This window comes from Vipera ursinii (genome assembly GCF_947247035.1).
Source record: "Vipera ursinii genome assembly, chromosome: 4".
NCBI lineage: Eukaryota > Metazoa > Chordata > Lepidosauria > Squamata > Viperidae > Vipera > Vipera ursinii.
The window spans coordinates 59,851,024-59,860,863 of NC_139514.1; positions in this window are offsets into that span (position 1 = coordinate 59,851,024).

Consider the following 9,840-nt stretch of genomic DNA (forward strand, 5'->3'; position numbering starts at 1 on the left):
CCTGACGCCCATCTCCGTCTTCTGCAGCGGCGCTTTGATTTCTCGGGCGAAGAGAGGAGCGACTGGCGCTTGCAATGCATGGCCGCTAGGAGTCAGGCCTGAGCGGGCTGCGGAAGTCTCCGAGAGCGCCGGGCATCTGAGTCCAGCTTTCTGGGCTCGGGGATGAACAAAAGATCCCCTCTGATCACAGCTCGATTCGTTTGTTAACTCCCGGAGTTTGAGTACAGTGGACTCTCTCTACATGGGAAACACAGATGGAGGCATCCGGTATTTTTTCCACATAATGGAATTTGGCCCTACCTCAAATCAAGCCCCGATACACCCCATGTTAGTTTGTACAAGCAAAGGAAGAGGTGGCCCGCATGGTGAAGTCTTTTGATTTTACCCTGAATGTTACTCTCCTTCTCAAACAGCACTCACTAATAAAGACTTGTCCAACCAGATATTCCACAGATGTCCTAAGTACCTGCTACGAATTAGAATACCCTTTGTATTCCCAGATATCAGGGGAGAATGCTCTTAGAAAGGCTGTGGTGTGTAGTAGATGCTCAGTGGACAGAAATTTACCTGGTGACAATTGCCCCCAGTTTCATGGTGGTAAAAGTCTACAACTATGCACTGAGATTGGGTTGGCCACTCGACATTCATCTGAATTGTGTTAAGAAAAAAATGGCAAAATGTATACTTCTGCTCAGTGCTTTTTTTGTAAAAGAAAAAGGTGCCGGAACTCACACATGTCATACAGCCCACCTTGCCTACCCTACAAGGTTCCATCCAAAAAAGGTGCCGGAACTCCGTTCTGAGCGTTCTATGACAAAAAAGCCCTGCTTCTGCTTATTCTCTGCTACATGGGTAGCCATGTCCACATGCTATTTACCAGTCCTAGATCTACTAGCAGAAAAGTTGCCTCTTCAGTCTGAGAAAAGTTGCCTGCCCATAGAAGACAAGTACTCTTTCTAACGTGGAAGGGAGCGGGAGTGGGTGAGAATGGATGCTTAGAATGGTGCTCCATTCCAAGAAAAGCTTTCCTTCAGGCTACTTTTGAACATGGGTTTAAGCGTTCTTTTGAAAGTGTCCGGGGGAAATTCTGGGAATTGAAGTCTACATATCTTAAGGTTGCAAATTTTGGGTTAGGTTGCAGATTTTGGGTTGAGAAACACTGTGCTAGATCGTATCTATGACAAAAATGACAAAGATGGAAAACACTTCAAAATAAGTAGCTAAATATAACTTTTCAGTAATTGAAAACTGGTTCAAATCTGTATGTAGGATAACATCTATATAATGGAATAACTAAATAAATAAATAAGTGGAATAACTCTTCACAGTGTGGGGAAGGGATGTGAAATGTTTTAATAATTTCCAGTAGTCATCAGAAAGATAGGAAAAAAAACAGCTTAGGTAGACTAAAATTAAAGAAGACATCATGGAAGTTTGGTAAAAGCAGGCACACAGGCCTCGAGCTACGGGGCTAGAAGACGGGGTGGTGGTGGTGGTGTTTCCAGCAGGTCCCCCAGCTATTATTTGATCCAGAACAGGGGAGAACGTCTGGCCTGGTAATTGTTTATTAATATAGTGCAAAGCAAAAGGTGCAAGCAAAGTCCTCATCTGCAAATGTTAAGGCAGCCACTTCCTATGGAAGGACCATATGGTGGTGGGTTGTTTTTTTTAGAAAGTTGCCTCTGTAATACTTCCCTTGAGACAAATGGCAAAACTGAGCAGCAGGGTTTGTAGAAAGTATCCACGGTGTATACACCATAGTTCCGTTTTATTTGGATTAAGGAAAACAGGCATATGTATTTTATATAAATAACATCAATTGGTGGAAGAATTTTGTTATTCTAAACCACTATTTGGATCACCATTTTAAAAAGCTAAAAAAGGCATCCTATTCCCTTATATACTTCTCTAGTTTACAATACAAAAGTAATACAATAAAGAATATTTTTGAAACAAAGTGTTGAAACTACTATAATGGCAATATTTTTTTTATTTCACATTAAGATACAATTCTACCAGAGAACAATCATCTTAATTTCAACTGACAAGAAGTAGATATCAAAGCTAGGAACGGTTTTGTAATGTATGCAATGTTCATAGCACACTGAAACAAATAGGCAGAGATTAGCAATAGTGGATACATAACAGCAATATGTTTGTTGCTTTGAAATATACTCTTTTATTAATGTCACAAAAAATTCCATGATCTACAATGACTTTAGGCCTGTTCCAAATCCATTTCGGTCAAATACCAAATGAGAGTAGCAATGATATAGTGACAGTATATTATCCAGAGCTGAAACCAGAATTCATATACTGTGCTAAGCCACATTGTTTGGTCATGGAATTTTGTGTTCTGCAAAATAAGTCGGTGTCAAATGTAAATTATGCTTTATGGCTCAGTGTATTAGACAAAGGAGGGTGTTTTTTTGATGACGCTAGATTAAATAAATCATAGCTTAGCACATTTTAGGAATGTAGTTGATAAATGAGTTTAAGACTCCACAGTGCTGAAAAGCAAGTGAATTCTGGCCCATTTTTTTATCATACACCAGTGAGTAAATATTTTATTGATAATGTAAAGGTGGCATGTGTGCTCTCTAACAATACAGAATTAAAAATTAATTAACTCCTTTTGTTATTGCATTATTTCTTCTTTGCCAGTCATGGTACTAAAGATTAAACATAGGATGAAATGCTTGTGATTAGTTCTCTTTTACATGAAGCTAATTTTAAGACTTTGTTATATACAATTATTAAAAGGGACAAGACTATTCGGTGGCTATGCCATTAAACCACTTGTGTCAAAGTGTGCAAATTAATAGCAGTAGACACAACTACTGGCAATTTAATATTAACACGAAGTCTTTATCAATGCAGAGATGTCTGAGGAAAGTTTGCTATAATTAATGTTTATATAGTCAAGGCAATCTTATGTGCATATAAATAGACATGTACATAGCAAGTATCTGTGCTATGTTTTGGGAATATGCCTTGTCATATCCCTAAAACTGTATTGTTTCATGGCCCCTGAGTATTGATGGCTTATGGCTTTGTATTATATATGTTTGTCTTTTCGTTGTTTTTTAAGACAACAATCCTAAATGCATTGTTTTAGATTATGTTGTTGTATAAATAAGTTAAAGGATATACTACAATAATGTAATCTGTGAGATAATTTCTTTTGAGTACACGTGTGTAGGATTGCATAGTTCATTTCTTAATTTTAGCCTTACCATTATAGCTTAATCATTGCCATTTTGTAAAAGTAGATCAATATGTGATTTCTGATACTGGACTGAGGCAGGAGTTGGTATAAGCACTTCTCTCTCTTTTTTTTTACTTAGTTAGCCTTAAGATCAGAATGTAGCATATTTCTACTCTAGTAATTATTTTCTGCTATAGTATTGTAGGTAAATACGAATATTGTTTTCTATAGTTCTTCACATAAATATTTTTTAACGTCTAATAGAACCTGTCACTAATATTTTCCAATCTTTTTTGTCAAGAAACTAGGAAATACATGCACAGTACTTGTTGATTGTCTTATTCGATAGGAGATGCAACTGAAATGGATTCTTTGTGGATGGACCTTTCTGCTCTTTCCATAACTCTGAACATAAAGCAACATAGTAATGGTTTGAAGAAATACATGAAGACATACACGAATATAAGATTTAAAATAATTAGGTGGCAATAGGTGGAAAGTTCCCTGAAATATGTTATGTGCTCAACATTATAAAAGAATGAAAGAATATAAAAAGAATGACTGATTCACCTGCTTAGCCATCTTCTACAAAATATTTGTAGCAGTTAAAAACAATGAGGATGTAATGAAACAAAGCTTAGATCACATGATTCCTAAACATGGCAGTGTTGTAGCAAAAGCAATAAACAGTTGCTAAAAGTACAAATTTATTACTAAAACAATAGCTTGGTTAATAATAGTATATAATTATTTTTTATACTTTATTCTACAATTATATATCACTAAGATGGTAGCTCATCAGTCACTGTGACCTCTTCATGAAAACTAATGTCTTCCATACTAATTTACAAGCCACATCTATCACAAGTAGGCATGCAATGTATAGCAAAGATAGCAAACCCTAGTAGTTCTTCATATAGATGTTGGATAAAATGTTAGGTAGGTATAAAGTAACATGTAAAGAAATTATTATCATAGAAGAATGGAAAACATTCTTAAACAATGTAATACCAAAACAATTTGCAAGTAAATCTAAGCAATTCAGTAAGACCTGCCTTTGGACATATAGAGATATAGAAGCATGCCATCAGTTTTATACAGCATCCTATTCAAAGGTTTATGAGCAGAGGTTTTTTCATACTGTTCTTTGTCATAATAATCTGTACAATACATGGTTAGCATTAGATCTCCAGAGTGCTTCTGATAATGGACTATGGTTTGCTAGAAATCAATAGATGAATTCAGGGATAAGATTATAATTTTGTAGGAATTGTCTAAATACATGATTAGCATTCTAATCACTAGCTTCTGCCATAGGAAATGTGAAGTTAAGCTGTGTCTTTGACAAATTAAACTGTATATTTACTTTGAAAACTATTTTTATTTCTTTAGGTGCATATTCTCTATGATGTGGGAATTCTTCACAGAGAAGTGGAACATAGCTGCCACAATTAATAAGAAAATAATTTGAATTTGGGGGAAAGGACTTTGAGATTTCCTATAAAGTATACATTTTCTTGTTTGCATAAAGATCAGGATATTTCATGACAGTTTTCTTTGATATCTTCAAACAATGGGCTTAAGACTTTCTGGAGACTCTCTAGATCTGCATAATTGTACGAATTCACAGCAGAATTATAAGAAAAAGTACCAGATACAAAGAAACTTCCCAAAGTACCTGTCCTGAAATTTTCCAAACAAAATGAACAGGTTTTTCAAATCTAAGATGCTGAAACCTACCAAGGTGATCTAGGAAAAAAGGTTCTCTGCAATAATAAGCTCCAGAACTCAAAAATCTATTCTCTACCTTGACTATCACAATGTATTTTCTAAGCACACCTAGCAAAGGGGAAGAATGGAAATTATGCTAACGTCTGTCAGGATTCATTGTGTTTGGTATGCAATAGCATAGGGAATGTGGTGAAATATAGGCCAGAGCTACAGGAGGAACGGCCTCTTTCCTAGGGAACAAAGAAGCTTGGAATTTTTGGTGTGCAGAGAGGAAAGGTAGGGCATATCTAGTAATTATGCAGGTAACTGCTTTAGTCTGACAAGATTTCTGTCCATAGGAGAGCAACAATAAAGAAACTACTCTGAAGTAGCTTGTCATATTGTTCTTAGTTTCCTGAGCCCAACAGGGAAAGATCTTAACCTTAATGATTTGAAAAACATCCAGTTGTAGGTTGTCCTTATTTCACTTTACTTTCATGGTTATTCATCAAAAAGTTCCAGATTGTTCAGCTATCACAAAATAGAAAGTATGGCGGAGAGGCAGGAGAACTGTTATCATCCTTCTCCCTCTGCTACAGGTCCTGAGACTAAAAGATTTGAGTAGCTTCTTGATCTCGTGCACTGGTCGTTTTTTTGTAGACCTTTCCCACCAACCCTTTTCTCCTTACAAGCTTTCTCCTTTATAATGCTTTAAGAACTGCTATATTTAAAGGAAAGCTAAAATCAATAAAATGTATTTCAATATGAAAGAAGGAAATGAAAGTATGACAGTAGTCGTTCAGGTCCTGTGTAATTATACTGAAGTTCAAGCCCAAATGTAAGCCATAATAATCATAGTTCTTGTCCTGTTACAAGTGTTGCTTCAAATATCTCGTTCCACATAGCTGAGCTTTAATACTACTGCTAGAATATTACCTTTCGCTTACTGCTGGTGTACTTTTCGCCCAGTCGCGTAGCAGCAGCCCTGCCTGAGCTTCTCGCTATCCTCTCAGGGTTGGTGATTGAGTTCCCCAAACTTATGGTTTTGGGTGACTTCAATCTACCATCCCTGGGGGGATCATCTGAGTTAGCTCGGGAGTTCATGGCTTCCATGACGGGCATGGACCTGATGCAGGTTATTCAGGGTCCGACTCATGGGGGGGGTCACACGCTCGATTTGGTTTTTCTATCTGGACGGTGGTTAGATGATCTGGGTGGGGGTTCTCCAATTGTTATACCCCTGTCATGGACCGATCATCATCTCCTGCGGCTGGTCTTCCGTTTTGCCACCCCCCGTCGTGGGGCTGTTGAACCAACGAGATGGTTCCGCCCTAGGCGCTTAATGGACCCTGAGCGGTTCCAGGCAGCGCTTGGGTCCCCACCTGCCTCCTTTGCCCACAGCTTGGCCGATGCCCTAGTGGAAGCCTGGGAAAAGTCAGCCACAGTGGCACTCGACCGAGTTGTACCCATGCACTCCATGGTTCTCTATGGAGCTCTGGGAGATGAAGCATCGGAGACGGGGCCTAGAGAGCTGTTGGAGGTCCAGCCGATCTGAATCCGACCGGTTGCAACTAAGGTCATTCACGAGATCTTATCTCGCGGCCATGAGGGTGGCAAGGTCTGACCACTTTGCTACCCTCATCGCGTCCACAGATAATCGCCCGGCCGCCCTGTTTAGGGTAACTCACTCCCTCCTTAATCAGGAGGTGAGGGAGGAGCCCTTGCAGGGTCATGCCGAGGAGTTTAGCCGATATCTGTCGGACAAAATCGCTCGGATTCGGACTGGTTTGGACTCCGACTGGGCAGAGTCTGACGATGAGGACACAGGCAGTCTTGTCGATGTTATCTGGGAGGAGTTTGACCCTGTGACTCCTGAAGACGTGGACAGGATCATGGGGAAGCTGAGCTCCACGTGTTTATTGGACCCGTGTCCCTCCTGGCTGGTTTATGCGGCCCAGGATGGGACACGAGGCTGGCTCCAGGCAGTGATAACTGCTTCTTTGAGTGAGGGTGACCATGGTATCCTGCTGCGGTGTCTCAGAGGGTTGGGAGTGGGAGGCACAGTTTTTCAGTGGTTCTCCTCCTACCTTCTGGGACGTTCGAAGTCGGTGTTGGCAGGGGGGCAGAGGTCGACCTTGAGGCCTCTCATTTGTGGAGTTCCCCAGGGATCGGTCCTCTCGCCTCTCCTGTTCAACATCTATATGAAGCCTCTGGGTGAGATCATTCGTGGTTTTGGAGTTGGGTATCATCAGTATGCTGATGATACCCAGCTTTTCATTTCAACCCCAAACCACCTCAGTGATGCCCTCGACGTGATGTCCCATTGCCTGGAGGCGGTCCGGGTCTGGATGGGGAGGAACAGGCTTCAGCTCAACCCTGACAAGACTGAGTGGCTGTTCGTGCCGGCATCCTGGGAAATTCAGATTACTCCATCTCTTGCTATGGGGGGTGAGTTATTGCCCCCCGTAGATAGGGCGTGCAATTTGGGGGTCCTCCTAGATTCACAGCTCTTTAGAAGATCATATAGGAGCTGTGACTAGGGGGGCCTTTGCCCAGGTTTGCCTGGTGCGCCAGTTGCGGCCCTATCTGAACCGGGATGCCTTGCATACAGTCACTCATGCGCTCGTGACCTCTCGTTTGGACTACTGTAATGCTCTCTACATGGGGCTGCCCTTGAAGACCACTCGGAGGCTTCAACTGGTGCAGAATGCAGCCACGCAAGTTGTGTTGGGAGTCTCCCGATACTCCCATGTTACACCTTTGCTCTGCAAGCTGCATTGGCTGCCAGTTGCCCTCCGGGTGAGATTCAAGGTGCTGGTAATGACCTACAAAGCCCTACATGGCATGGGTCCGGATTACCTATGGCAGTACCTGCGGCTGGCGTCAACTTCCCTCCGTCCAGTGCGCTCCCACAGAGAGGGCCTCCTCAGGGTGCCTCCGATCAGAGAATGTTGACTGGTGGCCCCCAGGGGGAAGGCGTTCTCTGTGGGCGCGCCAGACCTGTGGAACCGCTTGCCAGTTGAGCTCCGGATTGCCCCCAACCTTCGCTCCTTCCGGCGGGATCTAAAAACCTATTTATTTGAGCAAGTTGGCCTGGTCTGATGGGTTTGGGGTTGGGTTTTAATATGGTTTTAACTATTGTATATATCGGGCATAAATCATTTAATTGTTTTTAACTTTTGTACTTTGTTTTTTAATGTTTATTGCCCTGTACACCGCCCTGAGTCCTTCGGGAGAAGGGTGGTATAAAAATTTAATAAATATAAATAATATAATATAAATATTTAGTGTTCGCTTGTATGGTAATGAAAAATCAGGATAGCAATAATTGCTTCTTCCTGCTCTTCTGTTCTACCAACTTGATGCTGGCAGGGCACTGGGTGTGTGGGAATACTCATTTGGGTTCAGTAGAATTGTCTAAGAATGAATTCAAAGATCAAGGAGCATTATGATCAGGTCACTTCTTTGGGCATTCAGTCATGCATCACATGATCTTGGAAATTCTTTTAGCATCTATCAAACAATCATTACATGTCAAAAACACTGCTTCCTGGATCTCCCCCCCCAAAAAAAGTCAGAACATTGGTAAGAAGAATTTGCCTATGATGCTTAAAAAGGCTTCACTATATTTATGCAAACTAATTATATGCATATATGGCCATTTAAAATGAGTGGCATGGTGATCTAGTGGTGATCACTAGATTGAAGATTGAGAGTTCAATCGTAGGTAGCAGCAGAAAAAAAAATCATCTGTGAAGAAGATTGAGAGTTCAATCCTAGGTAGCGGCAGATCTTTCTCTCCTAGGGTGCAACAAAAAAAAATCTGTGAACTTCATGTAGGTGCCAGGAAGGGCATCCAGCCAGTAAATGCTCAGCTCCATCTAGTCACCCTGACTTTACCCCAAATTAAGGGATTAACAGGGTTATAAAAAGAGCGGTTTTTTAAATATAGCCATTTAAAATGCTAATGTTTGGTGCATATAATAAATAAGGTAATAAATACAGAATAATAATAATAATAATAATAATAATAATAATAATAATAATAATAATAATAATAATAATAATGATGATGACGACGATGATGATGATGATGATGATGATGGAAGAGACCTTGCAGATCTTCAAATGCAACTCCCTGCTCAGGCAGGAAACTCTATACAATTTCAGACAAATGATTGTCCAGTCTCTTCTTAAAAACTTAAAAACTTCCAGTGTTGGAGCATTCACAACTGTAGGCAATTCTGATTAATTGTTCTGTCAGGAAATTTCTCTTTAGTTCTAGGTTGCTTCTCTCTTTGATTAGTTTCCATCCATTGCTTCTTCTCCTGCCTTCAGGTGCTTTGGAGAATAGCTTGACTCTTCTTTGTGGCAACCCCTAAGATATTGGAATACTGCTATCATGTCGCCTCTAGTTCTTCTGTTCATTCAATTAAACATACCCAATTCCAGCAACCGTTCTTTATACAGTATGTTTCAGCCTCCAGTCCTCTAACCATCTTTGTTACTATTGTCTGTACTCTTTCTAGAGTCTCAACATCTTTTTTACATCGTGGTGACCCAAACTGGATGCAGTATTCCAAATGTGGCCTTACCATATACTATATTCCAACATTCTAATACCTATTTCTCCAAAATGAAAGAGGCTATCCTTGTACATAACAAGGTACTATTTTACATTATTTTTATGAAAAAAATGAATAATATATATTCTCTACTTACAGGTTCCTAAAAGATTTCTACTACGTGTCTTCAAGAAGCCCACTATCATGAGACAGACATTTTAAATTAACTTCAAACAGCATTTTCATGTATATTCAACTCTGGAAAAACATAGTCTGTTTGATTTAAAATGACTATTATTTGAAATCGTGTGCTCTCTTTCCCATCCATATCCACATACATATAAAAGCATTCCCTAT